The sequence below is a fragment of the Rattus norvegicus genome, chromosome 3 (genome assembly GCF_021556685.1).
Source record: "Rattus norvegicus strain SHRSP/BbbUtx chromosome 3, alternate assembly SHRSP_T2T, whole genome shotgun sequence".
Classification (NCBI taxonomy): domain Eukaryota; kingdom Metazoa; phylum Chordata; class Mammalia; order Rodentia; family Muridae; genus Rattus; species Rattus norvegicus.
The window spans coordinates 65,178,583-65,204,978 of NC_141536.1; positions in this window are offsets into that span (position 1 = coordinate 65,178,583).

Below are 26,396 nucleotides of genomic sequence, written 5' to 3' on the forward strand. Positions count from 1 at the left end.
TCACTGTTCTTCCAGAGAGGTGAACCCAGGTCTGCCTTCATGTTTTATGCACATTCTCCAAGGCCTTGGTTCCTTTTAGCTTTTCCTTGTTTTTATCTTGCTCCTTCCACCTTCTCTATGGTTTTGCATGACTGACTTGTACTTTTCTGGAACATTTTCTGTCTGTCTGCTTGTCTGTCTGTTTGTCTATCTATCTAACTCTCATTCTACCTCAACTTCTAATCCCCTCTCTCTTTAAAAACATAGAACTTTTTGGCAGTGCTCAGAACTACACCAATCACCTCCTGCTTGCTAGGCAAGGGTTCTGCCACAGAGATTCTAGAACATTTTCTTTGCATTTGCTCCCTAGACACAAAGTGTTTTGTTTTGTTTTTTTTGGCACTTATTTCTTGGTCTAATTGCAATTACTTTTTCTATCAAACTAAATGTCATGTGAATACACAAATGTATAACTATTTTCACGTGTTTCCTATACTGCCTTGAGAAGTCCTTTCAAGAAAAATTTTCAAAGAAGACACACATCCAAGAGAACACACAGGATACTTCTTGCCTTATATATTGGTGGTTTTTGCTTTTAATGTCTTTAACATTAAGTTTTTCACCTCCATATTTTTAAAGAAGAAATTTACAAGTAAATAGGAGCAGTACTTTTGAAAAAAAAACTATTCTATATTACATCTGACTGCAGTTCCCTCCACTTCTTCCAGTCCCTCCCCCCCTCCCTCCATCTAGTCCTCCTCCTTTTTTTTTCAGAAAACAGAAGGCCTCCCAGGGATAGCAATGTGCATGGTGCAATAGACTAGGCATCTCCATTCATACTAAGGTTGGATGAGGCAACCCGGTAAGAGAAAACGGGTCCCCAAAGTAGGCAGAAAATGTCAGAGATAGCTCCCATTCCAACCGCTAGGAGCCCCACAGAAGACCAAGCCACACAACCATAGAATATATGTAGAGGGCCTAAGTCATACCCATGCAGGCTCCTTGGTTATTAATTCAGTCTCTGTGAGTCCCATTTAGCCCAGGTTAGTTGATTCTGTGGGTTTGCTTGTGGTGTCCTTGACCCCTCTGGCTCCTATCGTTCTTCCTTCCACCACTTCCTCGGGATTCCCTAAACATTCCCTCATGTTTGGCTTTAGGTCTCTGCATTTGCATCCATCAGTTCCTGGATGAAGCCTCTCTGATGATGATTACTATGCTCTTGTCTACAAGTAGAGCAGAATATAATTAGGAATCATTTCATTGGCTCTTTTTTTTTTTTTTTTTGGTTTGTATTTGGCTCTATCCTAGGTCTCTGGACTATCCATCTTCTGGTTCCTGGCCCTACAGGCAGTATCAGAGTGTTCTCCTAAAAGTGTGGGTCTCAGGCTGCACCAGTCAGTCATTGGCTGACCATTCCCACAATTTCTGTGCCTTCTTAACCCCAGCACATCTTGCAGGCAGGACAAATTATAGATGGAAGATATTGTGGCTGGATTGGTATCCTAATCCTCTACTGGAAATCTTGCTTGGTTACAGGAAATGTTCTGTTCAGGTTCCATATCCCCCATTATTAGGAGTCTTAGCTAGGGTCCCTTTGTAAATTCCTGGGAGTTTCCATTGCATTAGGTTTCGATCTCACCCCTGAAATGTCCCATAATCCCACTGGTGTCTTCCATTAGGATTTACCTCCATTGTTTCCTGACATGATTCCGCTTGTTCTTTCCCCACCATGTGTCAACTCCTTGAGCCCTTCTTGTTACTTAGCCTCTCTAGGTCTATGGGTTGTAGTTTAATTATTGTTTATAGCTAATATACACTTATAAATGAATGCATACCATATTTGCCTTTCTGGGTCTGGGTTACCCCCTGGGATAAATCCTACTTGACCATGGTGGATGATGTTTTTGATTTATTCTTAGATTTGATTCATGAGTATTTTATTGAGCATTTTTGTATCAATAATCATGAAGGAAACTGGTCCATAATTCTCTTTCTTTGTGGTTTGGATATCAGAGTAACTGTGGCATCACAAAATGAATTTGGCAATGTTCCTTCTGTTTCTATTTTGTGGAATAATTTAAATATTATTGGTATTAGCTCTTCTTGAAAGTCTGGTAGAATTTGGAGATGAGGGGTGGTGTTGTTGGGGAAAGCTGGGCCAGCTCTGAGAAAGTGTTGGACGTCTGAGGGCAGGATCTGGCTTGGGGTTCTGGATACAGGTGTGGCCTCAGGTAGAGCAGGGAGCTTCTGCCAGAGTCTGATAAAAGCAGTTCTTATAGAATAAGAACTTGGAAAATTAGTGTCTTATGGGAAATATAATACTTGGGAAAAAAAGTTTCTGATGACTTACTTCCAACCTCAACTGGGATGTACGGGCAAGGAATATTATTTTGCTGTTATGAAGCTAAGTACACATACACGTTTGTATAATTTTGTTTCTCAGTGCATCTAATATACCTCTGTAAATATCTAGGTAATCCAGTAAGTAAAAACACTACAATGTTGTAGGAGGTGGTTCTGATGCTTTGATAGGGAATATACATGTGAATACTGAAGGTCCTGTTTCCCAATTGGTTCTTGATCTATCAATAAAGATGCCAGTGGCCAATGGCTGGGCAGAAGAGGCAGGACTTCCAGGTTCCCATAGGCAGTCTAGATGCAGGAGGAAGAAAGGGATTTCTCATGCTTCAGTGGGCGAATCCCAGCCATGTGAGATCTTGGGTAGAGCGGTCATTGGCTGTTTCCCCAAGCGGGAGGTTAGAAACACAACTAAACTGAGGGACCATGTAGGGTATTGAGCAAGAAGAAGGTTACCAGGCAACTAAGCTAAGGGCAAATTTAGAGTTGTCAGCCAGGAATACTGGAGGAAAAGGAACACTAGTCTCAGGAGGCTAAGAAAAGCCTCAGACATTGAAACATGCTAGCTGTGGGAGGCTTAGAAACTGCCCCACCTGGGGATCTAGCCAATATACATACAGCTACCAAACCCAGACAATATTGCTGATGCCAAAAGTGCATGCTGACAGGAGTCTGATATAGCTGTCTCCTGAGAGGCTCTGCCAGAGCATGACAAATACGGAGGCGGATGCTCGCAGCCAACCACTGAATAGAGAACAGAGTCCCCAAAGGAGTTAGAGAAAGGATTGAAAGAGCTGAAGGGGTTTGCAACCCCATAAGAACAACAATACCAACCAACTAAAGCTCCCAGGGACTAAACCATAATCCAAAGAGTACACATGGACAGACCCATGGCCCCAGCTGAATATGTAGCAAAGGATGGCCTTGTTGGACATCAAGGAGAGGAGAAGCCCTAGGTCCTGCCAAGGCTCAATGTCCCAGTGTAGGGGAATGTTAGGGCAGGGAAGTGAGAAGGGGTAGGTGGATGGGGGAACACCCTCATAAAAGCAGGCGGAGTGGGGATGGGATAGGGGTTTATGGATGGGAAACCGGGAAAGGGGATAACATTTGAAATGTAAATTAAAAATATCCAATAAAAAAAAGAGCCCAGCCACTGAGACATAAGGCAGGTTAAAATGATCTCTCTCTCTCTCTCTCTCTCTCTCTCTCTCTCTCTCTCTCTCTCTTTCTCTCTCTCTCTCTCTGTGTCTGTTTGTGTGTGTGTGTGTGTGTGTGTGTGTGTGTGTGTGTGTGTGTGTGTGTGTGTGTTTCATCCTTGGATTCAAGGGAACTAGAGCAGTAGCTGGTAGCTCGGTCCACCTAGAGCTTAAAGCAAGGTAACAGAAATTACAAGCTACACAGTGTTCATTTGTAAACTATTTCATGAGTAGGCATGTAAACATTACTTGGTGTTTTATGGTTTATTTTTTAACTTCAGAAAGCTTATATCACATAATAATTAAAAAGAAAAAACCCTTTTGATTCCAAAATTAGTTATTGTCTTTTATTGGCAAGATGACTCAGTGAGTAAAGGGGGGCTTGCCTCTATACATGACACCTGAGTTCAGTCTCTGGTACTCACAGGGTGGAAGGAAAGGGCTGACTTTCAAAGGCTGTCCTTTGACATTAATACACACACACTTGCACATGAATGCCCCCCTCCACATACACACAAATATAAAATTATTTAAACTAGTTATATCTTAAATTAATTCACTATTCTACCTTTTTTCCTCATATGTATGATAAATCTTTACAGTGGTGTGATGTAGTCTGATATGATCCTTATATATAAAGTACATAGTGCTTGCAACTATCCTTATCACTGTAGCCTTCTTCTCATTTCAGTTTAAAAGTAGAGTTTTCCATCATTCCAATGACTAGATTGCATCAACAGATATTCTTTGTCATTCATTATACAAATTTTCAATATCTTTTCCCCAGGATTTAGGGAAAAGAATTTCCTAGAACTCCTTACCAGTAGTAGAGAGAAAGAAAACAATTGTGCTGAAGTCTCTTATTAGAATACTTAGCATTCGTATTGTTTGAATTTTATTAAGTCATATGCTTTCTGTGTTTGCCATTGTGTTTAGATGGGAGCAACAGTCAACAGAACCCAGTATGTTTAAGAAGAACATTTAAAAGCAGAGTATTGCTGTACAGGGTCATTAGAAGAGCCACTAGGGAGATAGAGCATGTGCAGAACGAAGCTCACTCATTTCCTCGTGGCTATAAAACTAAAGTTCAATTTGACTAAAGACACGAATGAGGTATCTGAACAGTATAGTATAAGAACACTGTAAAAATTTAGGGGAAATTTCTTAGGACATTGGAATAGATAGGTTGTCTTTGAACATGACTCCGAAAGCTCAGAGAAGGAAATGAAAGACAAATAAATGGGAGCCTATCAAACAAAAGAAAGCTTTTACTCAGTGAAGGAATTAATTAGCAGAACCCACAGAAAAAGAGAATATATTTGCAAGCTTCACATCTCATAAGGAGAAGGTCACCAAACCGTATAAGGACTTTCAGGAAGTCGACTGCAGCATAACCTGATTACAACTGGAGGAATCACAGAAAACGTAAATCACAGGCCTGTGAAAGTCAGAATGGTTGTCATGAACATAACAAGTGGTTAGTACTGATGTGGATAGGGAGAAAATTGGATAATTACACACCTTTGGTATGGTATTAATTAGTATTGTCATTATGGAAAATACGTGGAGGTTCCTTAACACTTGATCCATCAATCTTATTCCTGAATATATGTCCAAAAGAAAGGAAGTCAAAACGTCAGAGTGACCCTTCTTTCTATGTAAGCAGTATTCACAATAGGAAATGAATAGAGGCAACCAACCAAAATGTTCGTCTCCTAACATTATGAATACTATGGAAGAATTGTATAGCCACAAACAAAGAACGAAACTTTAATTTATGACAACATGAATGGAAATTGTGTGTGTGTGTGTGTGTGTGTGTGTGTGTGTGTGTGTGTGTCTAAGTCTAATCATTGGTTATTGATAACTTTTCAACTGATACCTAAATTAGTCAAAGTTGAGAATTTTTGAGGTTCACCTTATTAGACACATAGAATGATGCACCCTGGCCCAGAATCACAGCTGTACATCAAAAGGCCCAGGCTATCCCTTTGCACATCAACATTCTAGAAGCACCTTTGAAAAATTTCAACACTGGTGTACATATGAATTCTATGGAGGAATTACATTTTCTGGTCCTAACTCCAGGGTTTCACATTCAGCAAGCTCCTGATGAATCTGGACCATTGACATTTACAAGAAAGTTCACAATCCTGCTGGTACAGGATTACACTTCTGGGCTGTAGAATCCACAGTACTAATTACTAAGAATGGGGGTGTGAACAGACATGCTTTTTCATGGTTTAAATGCAAAAAGGATGTTGAGGGGACACAGGGGCAATTACTCTTCTCCCATTTGTACACTTTGATGACAGCTAGCTTTTGGTTGAGGGGATAATACCTGGAGTGGAAAAAAAAAAGGTTTGAAGAATCCTCTGATACCCATGAAAAGGAAGGATGCATCTTTTAATGTGGGAAGCTGCATCCCCCAAATAGAGGCAAATCCAGTCTGTCAGATTTGAGAGTCTCAGGCCCAACTTATTACTGTACACTTGGAACAATATTTGAGTAGAATAAAAAGAAGTCTCAGTGGAAAGATGATTCAGAGAAAATGGATTATAAAGGAATCACTGAGTTGTTTTTAAGTGCCCATGGGTTTTCTTGTTGCTGGAATTCTGTTTACACCATGATAGCATAGTCCTTGTGTCCTGTGGATTTTTAACATAAAAACTCTTATTTGAAGTAGAGTGGATGGGAAAGAACTAAAGGATAAGATTTGCATTCTCATAAGTGTTAGGTGCGTAGTCAACACTGATCAAAATGACTTCCATATGAAGAAGAACTATTGGAGAATTGAATGTATTGTATGGGGGCTTTGACTGCTATAACTCTCTGGAACACTTTGCTAACTTAGAGGCAGCAGAAAATTAAGGCATCTTCTCTGTTTGACTCTTCTTCTCCCCCTCCCCCACATGGTGAGGCTCATTATGTTTTACCATTAACACTAATGGGATTTAATGTACAGTGGGACAAAACAAACTCCTGACATTGGAAGCTGATCGTGATTATAAAGCCAATGTTTGGAAATGATAAAACATATACTTGTCACGAAATATTTGACAAATTTTCTTAAATTCCCCTAAGATTTTCATTTATGTGCTTTATTATTTCAAGTCAATGATCCTTAGAACTCATTGGCACAGCAAAATAATATCTAATAGTTATGTTTTGCTTAATTTTTTTCTGATTGAATGTAGAACATGATCTCTGCTTTTTTGCTTATGAACCCCCAAGTCTTAAAATAGGTGTATTCTTCATACACATTTATCTGATGTTTCTCAAGTCAGAGCTTGTTCACATGCACCTATAGATTTTATCTAGAGCCTGGTTATAAGTCAAGTGAAATAAATATATTAATTTGGCACAAAAAAAGGCCACCAACTTTATAACTGTTCAGTTCAAGAAAGAGCAGAATCTTGAGGAAGTCAATGAATAATAAAGCTAGCAAGAGGAGAAACTGTAGTCAGATGGGGACATTAAAAAAGTCAAGAAATGAAGACAAAAGTTTGAGACAAAGGGCTGCAATCAACAGGTAGAGAAAGGAATGACAAGTGCTCACCAATACCTGGTGTCAGAAAAGACTTGGATATAACAACACAAAAGGATTGAAAGAGATGGTGGACAGACTGCATGAGGACAAAGTAGTGACATCTATACCCAGGATAACTAAGGGAGTCAGGCTGTGCCTAGGTTTCAATGATAGCACTGCTTTGCAACAGGAGTAAAGAAGGCACAGGAGGTATAGAAATGTTACTTTTCTTGTGATGGGGTTTTGAAAATATATGTCCTTATCAAAGAGAAATAATATTGAAGGCTAGGTTGGGAAACACAATTGTGCCTTTCCATACATTTGATAAAAGGAGCCACAAAGAAGTATTTAGAGTGCTCAGAGTGGGCATTTTGCCACAAAGTATTGAGGTAGATTCCTTCACAGTAAAAACAGTTCCTAAGTCAAACATTTTCAGAGCAGGTCTTCAGGAGAAACTTCCACTTTGCTATTTAGATATTTGTCATTGGGGTTAGTTCTATGTGTTTGACTTGTGCATCTTGATTTATGCAGTGAGTCAATGGCTTTCTTATATACTGCTGTGTGACACGAATGGAGAATGTATGTGAAAAGTCTGGCAGAAAATTGCTCAAAAATATTTGTATTTCTTATGAATACTTCAAATAAAACTTGCTGAGAATCCTTTTCATTTAATTGTTTTGCTTTTCACCTCCTATGTCTTCCCTTATGTAAGCATCAGATTATTGTGTAGGCTTATAGTTTTCAAAACCAGCTTTAATAAGTGCACTTAAATGCTTTAACCTCCCTTAATGTTGACCACCCTCCAAAGGTAGTGGAAAGGAAAGGTTAATAGGGCAAAGGAGGATGTGGACAGGCTTAGAAATAGTTCTTTGGGTGAGATTCCAAACTGCATTGTCAGGGTATCAGCAGTTCAGTTCAGAAGAATCAGGAGTGGTGACTTGATCTCTTTGCAAACACCATTCACAAATCAGCAACGTCAGTTCGATCCAGAAGAAACTGCATAGCTCTGCCAATCGGCTCGGATCTTCAGAAGCATCAACAAACTGCTGCAACACCACCGGAAGTTCTTTGGTGCACTTCTCTTTATGAAGTCATTACAAATGATGGGCAGCAGAGTGGCAAGGTGAACCAGTACCACATAGCACCATCCTCTGTCTCTTTGGTTATATTTATACCCTTTCCAAACATCACATATTCTCTTAAGTGTTCGTTGCAGCAAACCATCACATGAAGCTTTCCAAGCTAGCTTCCAGGAAAAGAAACAAAACAAAACAAAACAAAACAAAAAAAACCCAAACTAAACAAAACAAATCACTTGTCTGTTCTCAGCAAAACATCGTCTCATGTGTCTGCTTCAGCAAAAATACCCTCTCATAAGAAAGGTTCCAGAAAAACATCAAATGACACAACCGAGTCTCCAAAGAAAACAGATTTCCACTTCATTCTTCTGCTCTTTTATAATAGCTGAACCACAGCAATGATGGCTTTGTCATGTGTGGGTAGCTTGCAAACTACAGGAAGAAAGGTTACACTGGGAGTCATGGTGACACTGTGACATTGTTAAGGTATAGTACATGGCCTTGCACTGTAATATACCATAAATTTTGGGAAGTAAGATGATCGTGGAATCCTTGCCTCCCGAGTCTGGCTTTCCTAATCATTTTTCTCTTTTTGCCTTATGGGAGTACCTGGATATTCTTAGGCCCTATGCAATGTAAATTCACATTCCTCCAGTACATCTACTTCCAAGTTGGGCCATGATTAAGTGGGCTTAACATTTATTTGTCTCCAGAGGTTCAAATTCCACTTTGTCTTGCTTATGCCAGTCTTCTGGCCTAAGTAGATCTTCCCTATTTTCTGTTAGCACCTGCTTCCCCTCGTCCATAATTTATCAGCTTCCACTTATAACGGTCATAGTAATTAATGAAAGTTTCTTCAAATAGATTTTTGTGATGACATAAAAGTGCATCTGATTCTCTAGTTCTAAGTGAACATTTATCCTCACATTTGAAACAGTCCTGGGCATATGTAGGTATCTCTCAGGTGGAGACCATGCTATGTGCTCATGAGACCCTAGGTTTGGTCTGTGGCACCACCATTTTGGAGAGAGATGCTTCATGTGCTGAGTAGAAACAGAATGGATTAATTCAATGGGTCCACAAAAGACAATTGGTTTAACTGTTGGAGCATTTATATTGCTGCTATCACAGAAGTGAAGCATATCTAGAACTAAAAGCTGCAAGCATTTGTCTCACTGGAAGGGTTCTGCTGAGAGTGACTTGATGCTATGCCATGCCTCTGTGGATGGGGACCCTTTTCATGGCAATAATAGAGGGAAGGCCAAGTGTGAACTAAACAAATAACACTTGGGGGCTGGGCAATATGTGTTCAAACTGTTACTTTCTAGTGAGCTCTGGGAAGCATTTGGAAGCCACCATATCATCAAGTCAGAGATGACAAAGGTACCAATATATAACTGGGGTTCCTACTGTGTACTTTCTGCAAAGATGATCTTAATGCAAGTGAGCCCCATGGAGATCATTACACCTACCTCATTTTTTACCTCCCCGAATGGGGGAGACTCTGAACCTCTATACTTTGTTCCTCAGTCCTCAATACCTTAACCCCCTTTCACTGTGCAGCTCTTATCTCTAATGACTCCTGGTTCATGGTTACCTCTTTGAAATTTTTGTTGACTCACTACTCCTGACACTTCTTGCCTTTCTTGCCACTTTGCATCTTGTAGTCTGTGCTTATGAATTTATCCTTCAGTTACTTGCTTTTTGTACTTAATTGCCTTGCAAACTTATGTTCACTCTTCTCCTCAAAGACAAGGTTATTTATTATCTCTTACAGCATCCAATGCTCTCTGCTTCTGTGTGTGTTGACTTCTTTGGATGAAGCTTGTAACAAAAGTACCTTTCACTTCATGGAGAATGGAACTTCAGTGAGTAGATCATATCTGACATTTGGGAAACTTGGCTTGCAATATTAGACTGTGTTCCTGGAAGAAATACTGTATTCTGTAAATCAAGGTCTTTGTTTCCTAGGCGCGGAAAGTCAGAACCAGACAACTGAAGCACTTGTTCAAGGTCATGCAGAGTAGAAACTTGACTAGATATCCAGACACAGAGGCTGGGCTCTTTTAGCTGTAAAGTGCTCTTTCCCTGATAAAGGTCAGATGCAGCTACCCTGGCTGGCAATTAACTTTCCTGGGTCGAATCCGAGCAAGTTCCCTTAGCAAGTCCTGCATCACAAAAGAGGAGACAGTGCACTATGAACACAGTCTGAAATTAAACTGAAAGGAATATGGCACAACTTTTAAAAATGTTTAATTCCATAAAACTCAGTGGATCAAAGTAATTATGGAGCAATAAAAGGGGAGTTGAAGCCTCAGATGAGCCTGGGGAAGAGATAAGCTTAGACCTCTTAGAGCACACACTGTTCTTCCTACAAAACATTTTTATGTTTTGTTTTCTATTGTGTAAGTTTTATTAAACTGGCTGGGTTGCACACAAAGCCATGGTAATACAATGTGCATGCAATTTATTCATGAACACATCCTTTCTTACATGAGGAAAAGCATCTATTTAAATAACAAAAATGTTACCCCAAAACTTTTAGAGGTTATGTTTAGTTAATTATCCTCACAGTATATTTAGAGAGTAGAATTTTATTTGTATTAACATTTTTGTATGTTTATGTTTAAATAACTACATTTCTCCTTTTACATGTCCAATGCAAGATATATAAAGAAAATTTTGTTTGTTAAAAGATTTTGCTCCTAACACTAGATGGAATTTTTATGATTCTGTTGGAAGAATTGGTAAAAAAAAATAATTCTGTGGATATGAGGGCACAATAGAATCTGGCATTCCATCCACAAGTAGCAGGATTGGGAAATAGTGGAAAGATTTCTTTTTATTGTGAGTTAGTTCAAAACAAATCAGCATGTAAAATAATCGACATTTTCTAGAAAATTATAAAACTTTCCAATCTTCTACTTTCAGAGACTAAAACTATTCAATAATTGCAATAAGAAGCATTGATTAATATTTTTATAGGATAGCTAATTAATAAACTGAAATGAAGAAGGTAGGAAAGAAGGAAAAATGTCACTGTTAGTGAGAAGAGGAACTGTGACAAAAACGGTAATGGAGCACACTCTTAGAGGAAATGTGTGTGTGTGTGTGTGTGTGTGTGTGTGTGTGTGTGTGTGTGTGGTGTGAATGTATGTGTATGTTTTGAGTTTTACATATCATGTTTTGATCATATTCACTCATGCCCTTGTTTTCTCAGAAAGAAAGAAAGGAAGAAAGAAAGAAAGGAAGGAAGGAAGGAAGAAAGAAAGAAAGAAAGAAAGAAAGAAAGAAAGAAAGAAAGAAAGAGAAAGCAAGCAAGCAAGCTATGAAGAACAATTTTTTTTCCGTCCCAAATATTTTTGGCTGTGTGGTCTTGCAATGGAACAAGGTACAATCACTAGGGCTTCACTCTGAAGTGTAACCATACTTTTTTGCAACTTTATTTGGTTTTTATATCTACCACCCTCCTCCACACCACTCCTTTCAAACCTTCCAATACTGGGTAAGTGAGAAGGAGGGTTAGAGGGTAAAGGCACTTTCTGTTGATTGGAATGTCGAGTTCCTAGGAGCAAGTCCAATCTTCATCATGAGGGGATCTACAACCAGTAATTCAGTAAATATCAATCCAGCAATTCAGCAAAAGCAGCAAATCAGCAAACACAAGAGCAGGAACCGGCAGCAATGGAGGCAGAACCAGGGGGAGCATGAAGTGGAAACCTAAGGGTCCTTTGGAAAGTCAGTGGGATGGTGTTTTGCTGAGGCAAACATGTGAAGGAACATTTTGTTCAAGTGCACGCAGGTGTGAAAGGCGAAGGCCAACTCATGAAGGAATGTTTAGCTGAAGCAGACGCAGGAAAAGGATGTTCTGTTAAGGCAAGCACATAAAAGGGCATGTGGTGAAAGATTCTTTGCTAACAACACACATATATTGGTCAGTCTTACACTGTGTAGTTGAGCTGCGTTTGTCAGGACACCATAGAGAAAAACACACCCAAAACCGTCGCGTGCTGCAGTTTCTTGTCAATTTTGCAGACTCAGGCTGATGGGATGCACATGCTGAGGCAAGACACCTGCTGAGGCAAGACACCTGCTGAGGCAAAACAGGTGCTGAGGCAAGACACATGGTGGTCACATGATATTAGGAGGGTATAAATAGAACTTGAAGGCCTGTGACAGAGGCTGACCTCCTGGCATCCTTCTTGGCCCCTCCTACTGACTGTAGCCAAGGCTGAGGCCTGGCTGTCTCTGCTAGGCAGTGCTACCACTGCTGATTTGTGTTTGCTATCCCAACTCTACCGGACTGGACTGATGGTGTAGCCATGAAGTGTTAACGAATGAGTCAAGTTGCCATTGTTAACCTCCTGGTTTCCAGACTACTCATGTCCAAGTGAATGAAGGACCTCCACATGAAGCCAGATCCACTGAATCTCATAGATGAGGAAGTAGGAAATACTTTTGAACACATTGGTACAGAAGATAAGTTCTTGAACAGAATACTAATGGCTCGGCTCTAAGATCAACGCTTGATAAATGTGAACTCATGAAACTTTAAAGCTGTAAGACAACAGACACTATCAAAAGGACAAAACAGCAGCCTATGGATTAAGATAGGATCTTTATCAACCCTACATCTGAAAGAGGGCTAATATCCAAAATTTACAAAGAACTCAAGAAGTTAGACACCCAACAACCCAAATAACCCAATAAAAATGGAACATAGAGTTAAACAGAATTCTCAACAGAGGAATCTTGAATGATGGAAAAGCACTTAAAGAAGTGTTCAATGGCCATAGTCATCAGGGAAACAAAACAACTTTGAGGTTCTACCTTACACTGATCAGAATGGCTAAGATCAAAAGCTCAAGAGACAGCACATGCTGGCGAGGATTGTGGAGCCAAGGGCACACTTTTTCATTGCTGGTGAGTGTAAACTTGTTCAACCCCTTTGGAAATCAATTTAGCTGTTTCTCAGAAATCTAGGAAGAGTTCTACCTTGAGACCCAGTTATACTATTCCTGAGCATATACCCAAGAGATGCTTTAACATCCCATAAAGGTGCTTGCTTTATTTGTTATAGGCAGAAACTGGAAACAACTTAGATGTTCCTCAATTGAAGAATGAATAAAGAAAATTGGTACACCTTAGAATACTAGTCAGCTATTAAAAACAAGGCTCTGGCATTTTATACCCTCTTTGGGGTCTCCAGAATTTCAAAAATAAACTGTCTTCAGTTGACAGAGTCATCTTCTTGCCAGAGCACAAGACAAAGCATAGTCAGCTGCTGTAGACAATCTGAAGCAGCGTCATATCACCCACCTTGGATTAAAGCAAAAACATCCTGCCATGTTGCTAGTTCTTTACCTTTTCGCTGATGTCTTTATGTGCCACTGATGAATTCTGCTGCTGACTTCTCCCAGGGATCCTCTCTCAGCCTGAGAATCTGCCTTCCCCTTCCAGCCTAGCTATTATCTGTCAGCTATTTATTGAGCCAGTCAACGAGTGAGGAAGGTGAATGTTTACAAAATATAAGTCAGGCAATGATCCATAAGAATAACAATTCCAAAATTCTGGCAGGGCTCAGCTTTCTGCAGGCACAGCAATCAGCAACTGAATGTACATAAACAACTTTCACACAGCACACCGCAACGAACTGCCAGTGATAAACTTCCTCCAGGAAGGCCATACGTACTTGGATAAGGCCGCGCCTCCTAATTCTTCTCAAGTAGTGCCCCTCATGGCAATCATGATCAAGTATGTAAATATAACAGCTTCTGGGGGTTTATTCTTCTTCTAACCATCACATAATCTATATCTAAAAAAGTGTTAAATGGACAAAATAATGATAGAATTAGATGTATGTTAAACTTATTCCTATAAATGTCAAATACTCTTTTTTAAGTGGATGAAGTTGCAGATTTTAGACTAGATAAGTTTTCTAGTGGCGAGTGTGGCAGAGTAGCTAGTCAAGTAAAGCTAAGCAGGTAGAGTAAGCTGTGTCTAGACCCACTTTTGTGTGTGTGTTTGTGTGTGTGTGTGTGTGTGTGTGTGTGTGTGTGTGTGTAGGCACATTCTGTTAAGCAGAAGAGAAAAGATCTATTCTTCCGCATCCTAGAGTAAGAAGAAATGACACAAGCTTATAAATACCATCATCACCATATCACTGACATTATGGTTTTTATCTGTTTTCCCCTTACGTACTTAGGTATGTTAGGGAAGGAAACTCAGCAGGTGTGCTCGTAATGCATGTGCAGTAGATATGGGAAAGGATAAAGGAGGGACCAAAAATTGAATATCACAATGACATCACAGACATTCCTTAAAAATCCCTGACACATTACCTAGTGGGATGCTGGTCATCCTAAGTCAGTGGGCTTCTAAGTTCTCCTGACTTTACTAAATATTTGCTAAATATTTATTTAAGCTACATATATGTCTTGTATGATTTTTTCCCAAGAAGACAACAAAGAATATTTTCAGCCATGTAACAGAAAAGCAGGATAGGAACCATATGCTAATATAAAATTTTTGTTCCCTTCTATAGCTAAGTAAAATCTTTATAGAAGAAAGTCTACCATATGTGGAACACTTTTTAATTTTTTTTAATGGAGATAACAATTGCTTTATCATCCCTCTAGCAACTTTCATAGTTTGTCTTAAAATGATTTATTTGACTGATCAATAATGCTGTTTAATTGTTTCTGCTATGGGTGACCCTGCCTAGAACTGGAATTGGCTTCAGAACAAAGGAGCCTTATGTTTGCGATAAATACCAATAATATTGGGAGAAAGCAACATTATGAATAAAGAATAAAGATAGTTTTTCTCTGAAGTTCTAGGAGAGCCACTAATCAGAACACTAGTAAAAATTATTCTAGGCTTGATTTTGATGAGTGATGTTTTTGTCTTTTATGACTTTCAGCAAAGCTTATTTTGTAAGGGATAAACATATTACAAGTAGATGAAAACTAGAGGGGTGTTTTTAATTTTTTTCTTTAATTCAAGGTTTTCTATGTAGTCCAGGCTGTCCCTGAATGTAAAAATCTATCTCAGCCCTTAGGTGCTTGTATTTATAGCTCCTCACTGTCAACATCTGGATATTATCTCCAGATAATAATATTTCTTTTGGTGTTCAGATATGAATCTAGGTATTTAGTGTTGGATTTTAAAAGTTGGTAATGGAATGAACTAGAAAATATCATCCTGAGTGAGGTAACCCAATCACAGAAAAACACACATGGTATGCACTCATTGCATATAATATTGGATATTAGCCCAAAAGCTCGAATTACCCAAGATGCAATCCACAGACCACAGGAAGGTCAAGAAGAAGGATGACCAAAATGAGGATGCTCCCACTTCTTCTTAAAAGGGGAGAAAAAATATCCATAGGAGGGAATATGTAAGGAATGGCCATTCAGAGCCTGCCCCACATGTGGCCCATGTATATATACAGTCACCAAAACTAGATAAGATTGATGAAGCTAAAAAGTACATGCTGAAAGGGACCGGATATAGATCTCTCCTGAGAGACACATCCAGAGCATGTCCAATACAGAGGTCAATGCTAGCAGCAAACCTGAACTGAAAACAGGTCCTCCTTAGGGGGAATTAGAGGAAGGACTGAAAGAGCTGAAGGGGCTTGCAACCCTATAAGAGCAACAATGCCAACCAACCAGAGCTTTCAGGGACTAAACCACTACCAAAAGACTATACATGGACTGACTCAGGGCTCCAACTGCATATGTAGCAGAGAATAGCCTTGTTGGGGCACCAGTGGAAGGGGAATCCCTTGGTCCTGCCAAGGTTGGACCCCGAGTGCAGGGGAATGTCGGGGGTGGGAGATGGTAAGGGGAGTGAATGGGGGGGGGAAACACCCATATGGGGGAGGGGGTGGGAATGGGGCCTTATGGACAGGAAACTGGGAAAGGGAATACCATTTGAAATGTAAGTAAAGAAATATATCTAATAAAAAATAAATAAATAAATAAATAAATAAAAAGGAAAAAGAAAAAAAGAATATGGCATTACAAGAACAAAAGTCTGTTTTATGGATGACATTTTTAGGTTCTAACTGTATTTCTAACCTCTCAAATACATTCTTTAGTTAATAGTAAACCAGTTTATTCTAGGGCGTTGTGACTAATTATATATTTCTCACTTGTATGCCCTAGCCATTGCTGTAGCATCTTTCTGCATTCATTTCCCATAATGGAGATAAATGAGCAGTCACTCTAACTACTCAGTGAGGCTCCTTCTGAAGCATCTACCCTGTTAGGTGAGGCTAACACCGAAGTCCCGTTATTACACAGAGTGAATGTTCTGCTGTCTTGTTGTGCAAGTTGTGATTTTGTTTCCTTATAATAATTTACAATTGTGTTAGAAATAAGCCATAATGCAATTTTCTCCATTTGATACGAGCAATTTTCAGCAACGCAAGAGCTCTGATTGCAATGTTTTCCTTTAGTTGCTTAATATAAGATGGGCATCCTGCTTAATCAAATCCACAGCTTACCTCAGTGAATACAAATGTGATACATTATCTTTACATAAATGAATGTCAATATATTCCAAGGTAACAGCAGTAATTGCCTATTGATAGCAGTTTTGTAAGCCATGGGCTTTAGAAGAAAATGTACTTAATTTTTAATAATCGGTAACACTGTGGCTCTTTTAAGATGATGGTTTTCTAGTTCTCATACAGACTATAATATTATTGAATGAAGCTGGCAGACCCTCCCAATGGATAAAGACACAAAATGTAAACCACTGAGTAATAAGAGTTTTTAGTCTTTTGAAACTGAAATGGAAGTCATGCATTCTTTAGGAAACAATATAAAGATGTCATTGTCTGTGACAGACGCTTAGAAGTTGTTTCCATTCTCCATCTAAAGAGAGTAGAAACCAAGACATTGTCCTCTTTTTTTTTTTACGTCTTTTTTTCTTTATTAACTTGAGTATTTCTTATATACATTTCGAGTGTTATTCCCTTTCCCGGTTTCCAGGCAAAAATCCCCCTCCCCCCTCCCCCTCCCCTTCCTTATGGGTATTCCCCTCCCAACCCTCCCCCCATTGCCGCCCTCCCCCCCACAGTCTAGTTCACTGGGATTGTCCTCTTTTTTATAGCACAATGGTTTCCGATTTCACATGGAGGCTTAGGTTGGCAAATCAGTCTGAAAAATGCTCCAGGAAAAACACATTCCCTTTCTTCCCATCAGAATAGAAAAAGTGGATGTGCAGAATAGATCACCCCCTCCCACTGCCCTTTGTGATCTGAGTTTGGACAAATGAGTGACATACCATCACTATCTTATATAAAGGATAATATTGGAATTATATTCAGGTTATTGAAGTTCTGTTGCATATACTTGTACATGGTCTTACATGGCAGGCTAGATGTTAGACTACAATCTCAGAACGATTTTGAGGCATGAACAAGGTTGGGAAAGAACTCTTAGTTGAGCGGCTTTAATTTGCCATTTAGGAAATGACTTTCTTTATAGTGTTTTGTTTTTTTTAATTTAAGTACATCATTATTATTGAATTTTATTGTGAGATCTGAATTTTAGCCCCAAGTTGGTACCAGACAGTTGACCTATCCTTCCTTGGCCTTTTTAGTATCCTCTGATAAATATAGGATTTCAACTTAGTTCAGGGCTTGCAAATCATTTATTTCCAACACTGGAAACTCTTAAGGCTCAGAAAATCTCATTTAAAAACAATTAGATTTTAAAATTCTGTTCCCTGTATGAATTCTAGTATCTGAAAGGATAGTTTGTCCCCCATTGTCCCCGAATATTTTTCTTCTTCACATTCAGATTATCTGAGGCATGACATCACCATACCTATTTTGTGCTCATTTTTCCAAAAATATAAGGAGAAACCATATTTAATTTGGAAGAATGCTGAAGTTATCATTTCAGAGAGATTTTGGAGTCAGACATATCTGTTTTATTACAACTTGAGCCACTTGCTAGTTCTGAGTTCTTGGACAATTTTCAATTTTCCTAATTTGTAAAATGGATTATATTATTTGGCTCCTAGGAACTTCGGGAGAATTTAAATCAGATACAATATGCACATTGGTTAGGAGAACATTCAGATGAATGGCACTCTTAAAGTTATCACAACTTTTGTTATATATAGAACTCGTTTAGAGAATAGTTTCCTTAATTCTTCCAAGTAAGAGAGCAAATTACGAAGAAAAGGAACTGCTTTATTATTTGTCCGGAAAAGAGCTATAGATGCTTTAAAAGATTTTCAGCTTCTGTTTTCTTTGACTACCATGGAGTGTGTCATCTCAGTCAAACCATATAGAAAGAAAGAATGACAGTTCACTTAGAAAAGGAGTATTTATGAACATAAAGTGAAGGAAGTTGAAAACATTTGACCTGGCCCAAATCTATTTTACTTCTTCCTCTCCACATTAGGTAGCTATCTTTGTTAAGCATTTGTTTTTGCTTGTAACATCATTTCATCAAATCTTATCCCTGTGAGGTAGCTAGCTTTATTACCATCACTTTAAAAGAGAGGAGATCATGACACAGAGGAATTATATTGTTTAAGGTTTAAGAAATGGTTTGCTAAAGATTAAAAATGGAAATTTGTCCTTATGGCCCAAACTATCTAATTTTATACTTTACTGTATCTTCAACTATTATAGTTTGAACTATTTCTTCATCTTGGAGGAATAATAAGAAAAAATTAGAGAAGAGCTAGACAAAGGAAGAATCAAGATCCCCATTAGGCTTCATGATGGCAACAGAAACAATCACAGCTAAAAACTGTGCTACAGATTTGGTTATTTCCAGTGGTGGGGAATGAAATTATCGTGCTCAATGTATTGTTAAATATCTGCTGTGTAGCCTTTTTATTGGAAGTCCCTACTCTTTTTTTTTTGATTTGCTTTGGACAATGGGATGTCAAAATAGATGTGATATAAGTAATGCAAAAACTTGGAACATATGTCCAGTTGGGCTTGCTCTATGGTCTTTCTGCATTTCCTCTCAGAAAGATTTGCCTTCATGGAGCAAAATTGATCATCCCCAGCAACTGAGATCTATCCTCAGCATCCAAACCCAGTTAATAAAGTGTGTGAAAGTCATAGGTATCATTGTATGTCAGCAAGGTTTTGTTTAGTTTCTTGTCAATATTGGAGTAATAGTTGCGCGCAATTATGATTTCATCAATATAAATAGAGTGAAATTTACACCAAACAATAGACAATATCAGGATACTGCAATTTCATCAGATAGCAATGTTCTACTTCTAAATATAGCGTAGAAACTTTATAACAGACTCACTGTCCAAAATTTGTATCAATAGAATATCCATTAAGTTTAAAAAATGGTGTGTTTAGCAGTGAGGAATTGGGTAGTAATTTGAGAGTGAGTGGAGAATAGGACAAACCAAAATGATGGTCAATTTATAAGGCTGAATAGCATGCAACACTTGTGCACACAATATAAAAACCACAAACGATAATTAAAGAGAGTAGAAAATACTGCAAAGATAATTAGTAATTTCTACTCGAATGGTCTAAAAATAAGAAACTGGTAGAAACAGTTGAGGGTATCTTTTCTGTTGGTATTTTAGTGCTTTCACTGACTATCTTTAAACTTTGGTATTATAGAAATTTACTGCTCAGGGAATCAGAGTTTGGCTATCCTTTGCCTCTTTAGAAACAAGTGTTTGGAAAACTTTATTTAAGGTTTGCCTTGAAATTTACTCTGAGAATTCAATGGAGGATTGTCTCATTACCTCATTCTGTAATTATCCATCCGTGTAGCAGTTATTTATGCGCTTGTTTGGAAAAAAAATGTCACTGAAAGTTCAAGTTGATTTTACCATCTTTGCCTCCTTCAGGCTTGGTGTGCATCTTGCACTAGAGATAAGGATATTCATGTCATCCTTTGTGCTTTTTCTACTGTTTGTTTTTTTGCTTATGCACTGGTGGAGGAAAAATAAATCTTCACAGCTTCTTTTCTGTGTTATGTTTCCAGTGTGGAGGATAGCAAATTTGCCTTACATAAAGATGCGAATGAATCTTTATGGGTCTAGGTCAGGATGTTTAGTTAGGGAGTAAATTAAGTTAGACAGTTGATGGGCTTGACTGTCTCCTTGGAGAGCAAATGTACCTCATAGCCAAATTGAACGTTTTCCTTCTTGGATGTGGAATTCTTGCTCTGCCCCAAAGCTTCAGTAGTCTAGAATCCACAGTATAAAAATGACTAAAAAATTCTGCTTTTAATGACTTTGAACTAGAAGGTGGAGATGAAATGCAATAAGGTCCAGGCATAAGTCAGGAGTAGAGAGAATACTGTGGTTGATACTACAAGAAGAGATGTTTAGTGGTCATGGAGATCTATCTCTGGGTCAGTACCTCTCCACTGTGCCTCTCTATCACAGCTACACTGATGAACTTAGTCTGGGTTATGGGAAGTTTTCAGAATTCCATAGGTGATTTTAATTTGCAACTACAACTGACTGCAGATGTTTCTGACATCTGTATAAAAGGTTTTTACTCTCAATATGTGTGTGAATCATCATATGGTTAATACATGCCAAAGACTGTATGCTAGCCCTTGACACTTCAGTTGAAAAGCTCTTGGAGGGCACCACATGTTTTTGAAGCTTCTCTCAGGTGCTTCCCATGTAAAAAGAGGCATTCCAGAATATTGGCAAGGCTCAGTCTGAATGCCTCAGAGTACAGGGTGCTGAATATGGCAGAAGACAGACAGACATGTTGTCTTTTCTAAGAACACCATGCTCATTTCACAGAGATACAGCATTTGAATGCACAGGAAACAAGGACACAGAATCTCAGTACAGTATCTGGATTTACAGGTTCCATGAATCTGGGACTACAGAAAAGGGTGTGGAATTACAGAGCAGCTTCTGGATTGCATCTGTTTTCAGAAGAACATGTGGAAATTTGCCTTTGGAAATTATGTTTTTTTCACAAATAAAAATACAAGATACCAAGGAACATTTGAATCATAGACAAAGAACAAGTACTTTTTATGAGGAATGCATCATATGTGACTTGTATATATTTGTATTAAATAATATGCCATTTGGTAGAAATGGAACCTCAACTGGGACTCTGCATTTTATTTGAGAAATCCTAGAAAGCTAGAATATATTGAAGTCTCAAAGGACAGTGTGATCTTGGTGCTGTATTTTAACTGGATAGAGCATCCACCATGAGCAAGAAAACATACATTCTGAGGGACAGCCTAATTATCTAAGACAGTTTTTCTTCTCTTTTAAGACTTTAGATTCTATTACTGATACAGAAGAGGGTGGTGGGAGGGAGAGAATTTGTTTGTAAGCAGCAAGCATTTCAAAATGTCTCTTAGCACAATTAAATTCATTTGTCAGTTGGCACCTGTCGTGTCCTGTGGAAACCCAGGTGAAGACGAAAGCCTAAATGTTGACAATACGTTTTGGTTCATTTAAAATTTCATTTTTCCCTCAGAAGATGTTACTTTAGGTTGCAGAAAAAGCCTACAGCATCCTTTAAGAGCTCAATCTGACAATTCCAACTTTTAGCTCAACTCTACTGAGTTAAACTTGGAGCCCATTAATTTAGAGGATCGTCATTTTATAGCTTAAATGGAGGGATAAAACTAGTGAACATAAGAGTGTGTGACTACATGAGAGTATCAGGTGGATGACTTGATTCTGGAGGTCTTTGAGATGGCTGAGCAGGTGAAGGTGTCTGCTATCAAGCCTGGCCACCTAGTTTGATCTCTGGTATGCACATGGTGGATGGAGAGAACCAACTCAAGTAAGCTGTCCTTTAAACACACACACACACACACACACACACACACACACACACACACCACCACAACCACCACCACCACCCTCATTCCTATATAATATATATATATATATACATATATATGTTTAGTTTTGGATCTAAAAAGCCTTGGAAATATTGCAATATTAGTTCTATTTTAACTCAGAAGGTAAAATGAAAGTATTTTTCAGAGACATTCTTTGATCCAAACATTGAGAACCATCCATTTTTAGTGGTGGAATAAAACTGATTTTCTTTAAAAGTAGACAAAGGAATTAATATATCAAAATTATCTGATGAATCTGAAGACTATATGACAATCAAATATTATTAGTTAATCCATGAATGTGCATAAGATTTTGAATGTTTTCAAAAAGATATATTTAGTTAGTTCCTTAGTTCAGAACTCTTGGAAGTATGAACAAAAATGACCTTGAAAAACAGGAGGAGAATAGAACCTTTGTAAGAAGCTGAAGGTCTGTGGGCCACAGGTGTTGGCTCAATTTCTTCTATGTGAAGGTCATGACTTTGGAAGACGCAGAAGGAACTGCGAAGTGAACAGCTGGCTCTGTAGATGGTGTCAAGGAACAAAATTTAGTCTTCTGGACCCTGATTCGTGATTCTAAACTATTGGTTCTGGCAGAAGAAGGAGTACTCTAATGGAGAGTGGGAATGAACACACTTGGCAGAAGATTTGCTGACCAGAACAAGAAGGCATTGATATATGAATGGGGTAGAAAAAAGGACCAAACAAGCTGTTAAATTATACCCCATGGAGGAAAACAAGCTGACTTAGGAAAAGTAAAAGGAGTGTGGGAGTCATTAGTAAATCAAGGTGGATGACAGGAAGGAGGGGGAAAGGACAGTATTTGTGGCTTTATGAATGCATATACAGACTCACCTGGCACAGAGACAATGCCATTTGAAGTAAGTGATGTCGGAAGGGTTCCATTGTGACTTGGTGGAGTAAGAACTATGCTGGGAGGGTCTGAAATCCCAGTTGCTCCTGCAATCCCAGTTTGCTGCTGTTATAATCAATGATGCTATCCAGTAGAGATCCATAGGAGTGGGAGTTTACTGGTAAGAGAATGGCACTGGGAGGGGGACGTGTGACTTTTATCAATTATTACAAATACTCTAGTTTTAAAGGGATGTTTCTCAAGGAAAATACACTTTGATTTTACCTTTTCTCTCTATTTGGGCTGTGATTTAACCATGAATAAAGAAGAGTTAAAAAGAGAAAAATTATAGAAATAGATAAATATAGGATAAGAGATGGTGAGACAAAAGCAAACAGGAACACAGCTGAGGAAGCCTGGATCCCTGAGGTAGAGAGTACAGAGTGGTGGGAGAGATAATGATCCAAGCTAATGACTGCTAGGAGCACAGTGAAAGTGGACAGATTTGTAATTGGGCAGCATCTGGCATTTCGGCGTCCACATGGTTTCGAATGTTTGCTGGGGGCTTGATCTCGATGTGCAAAGCTCACATGGCAGAATCGTAACTTTCTTCTTATTCTCCCTTAACTGAAGTTCATGTTTATTCTGCATCCCCTTGCCTTTTCCAGCAGAAGAAAATGTAGTCTGGTTTCTTCCTGAAAAGGACTGTCATGTCACAGGGATGATTTCTGAGTCCTTTTGGGTAGAAACGGAATTCAAATCAGCGAGTGCCAGTCATTTAGAGCATGCAAGTCAGTGGCTTCCAGGATATTACAACCTTTCTCACATTAGGTATTTTTACAGCAGGCATCACTTTCCTTCTTTTTTTTTTCTTCCTTCTTTTCTGACTTGCGCAACCCTCCATTCAGGACCTGTACTTACTTTTGTTGTCTCTTCATTTGGTGCAATAACTGTGGTTTGATTAGAGTCCTTGCTTGGATGGCTAGTATCCCTGCAACCATAACCCTATTCTTCCCGCCTTCCAGATTTCTATTTGCCTGCATAACAAGTAGGGTTACTTTTTAACATTTCTAGTCAGCTTTGGGTAGTTTGCTAGATTTCCAGTACTATGGTTTCCCTCTTGTTGAGCAGACCTTGCGTCTAATTAGGGAGCTCTTGGCTGCACCCAGGGTGTATATGCCATCGGGGCTATGCAGTTCTTTGATCTTGGTGGAGAAAGTACAACTGTGACACTTTACTATAACTGCACAATTCCTAAATGCATTGTAAAGTTTGTCATTCTACTCACTGGTTAGTTCAGTGATCATCACTCACGAAAAACCTTTTTGCCATAAATGGAAACCATTACAGAAAACTGGAACCAATCAAAGTACAGTGTTGTGAAACCTAGTCCCAATCCGATACATTTATAATACAACTCCTGTACCATAAGCAGACACTGATACCTTTGAAGGATCTTGAACTCTTAGGTTGTAAGAACACTAGCCCTCCTCCAAAGAAATCCACCCTGTATTCTATCGCCTTGTGTGTTAGGTTTTCAACATATGAGATTTTTGCGGACCACAACTATTCTCTCTCTCTCTCTCTCTGTCTCTCTCTCTCTCTCTCTCTCTCTCTCTCTCTCTCTCTCTATCTCTATCTCTATCTCTATCTCTATCTCTCCCTCTCTAAAATAGTACTAACTAATCACATTTTTCTTCCAAATGTCAGTTTTAGGATTCAGTTTTTTCATTAGACATTAAAGCCATTAAATGGACTTTTAAAAAAGTTTCTTTCCTTAATCGAATCAATGGGAAGTTGCAAGTGTGTGAGGTCTCTATGTAGAAAAATAACGCTTTTGGTACTCGAGGATATCCTTTGTGTTAGGAGCATAATCCTCAAGCTCAGTTATTGATGGTATTTAGAGATAACTGTTTGCAAATAATTAGGGTTAGGTAAAATCATCACTCTGCTTCCCCTATGCTGAGATAGGTGGTATAAAACCAGAAACAAGATTAGTATGTACCAGTTCTCTTGGCATATAATATCTTCTATATTTTGATATAGAAAGATGTCCTTGATTAGATATGAGTATCTCAGGTTTGGCCTTTCCAGGTTCCAGAATAGAAAATGTGCATTTTTCTTTGTTGTTTGCCCAGTATGTAATATTTTAGTATACCCCTGGAAAACAGGCTAATGCACAGTTTTATTTACCATGATGTAGGTATTTAAAAAAGATTATTGACTAAAATTATTTAATTACAAATTTCTAATTTACTAAAGAAACATAATTCTTACATGTTAGGCTACTTTCCCTTCTCCTTGTTTGTTTACCTGACTGTTGAGGCCTGTACTCTCCTGATGTTCCTATTTCCCCCATATTCTTTCTCTTTTACTTTCATGTTTTCTTAAAACAAAACAAAACTGAATTCTGTAGATGAGAGAAAACGTAATAATTTGTCTTTTTGAGCCTAGTTTATTTTAATATAATGATTTCTAATATTTTTTTGCATATGAAATTTTGCCTTTTATGCCCGAATAAAAGTCCATTGAATTGCCACATTTTCTTTATCCAGTACATGTGTACTTTAATTCCAGTTGGACTTTCATTCTGGAATTTATATTCGGGGAAAAAGTCATTGTAAGCCTGCCTGTCTATCACTTATATATTTCCAGAAAGGCATATTAAACTGATATATGAAATGAACTCTGTACAACTTTCTTCCATGATTTTCCCTTAAGAATATTAATCTCTGTCATTTTTTATTCTCTTCATCTTTACAATAGAACTGGTAAATTTTACATATTTATTTAAGGAATAGTTGTTCATAAATATTTAACCAAATCTTGAAAAATGGTAAATCCTCCATGCTCACCATCAGTTAAGCTTCCATTTTATTTATTTTTTTTTAAAGATTTATTCATTTATTATGTATAAGTGCACTGTTGCTGTCTTCACATACACCAGAAGAGGGCATCAGATCTCTTTACAGATGGTTGTGAGCCACCATGTGGTTGCTGGGAATTGAACTCAGGACCTCTGGAAGAGCAGTCGGGTGCTCTTAACCACTGAGCCATCTAGAAACTGGAGTCCGCTGCTGATTGAAGATGGATGGAATAGAGACACAGCAGGACAGTTTGGGGATGTGCTTTAGAGGCTGTTAGGACAAAGTTCTTCATTTCCTCACTGATGGACTCTCAGCACTCCGAAGGACATGTGGTATATGGTAAACATTCAGTAGGTTCCTAAATGAGCGAAGCATGATGGCACATTCTTCTAATCCTCACACTTGGAGGGCAGAGGCAGGTGGTATCTCTGAGTGAGTTGAGGCTAACATGGTTTCCACAGCAAGTCCCAGGCCAGCCAGAGCTACATGGGTGACTCTGTCTCAAAAAAGAAATTACATGATTAAAGTCATTTCTTTATCTGTTTAAATTTTCAAAGAGCTGTGTTATATTTTCTTTCCTAAAACAATGAAAATTAAGCCAAAAAAAAAATCCCCTGGAGAAACAACACCTTTATGGAAATAGGTAGAGGAAATGCTTAACGTTGGGGTTTTAACGTGATTT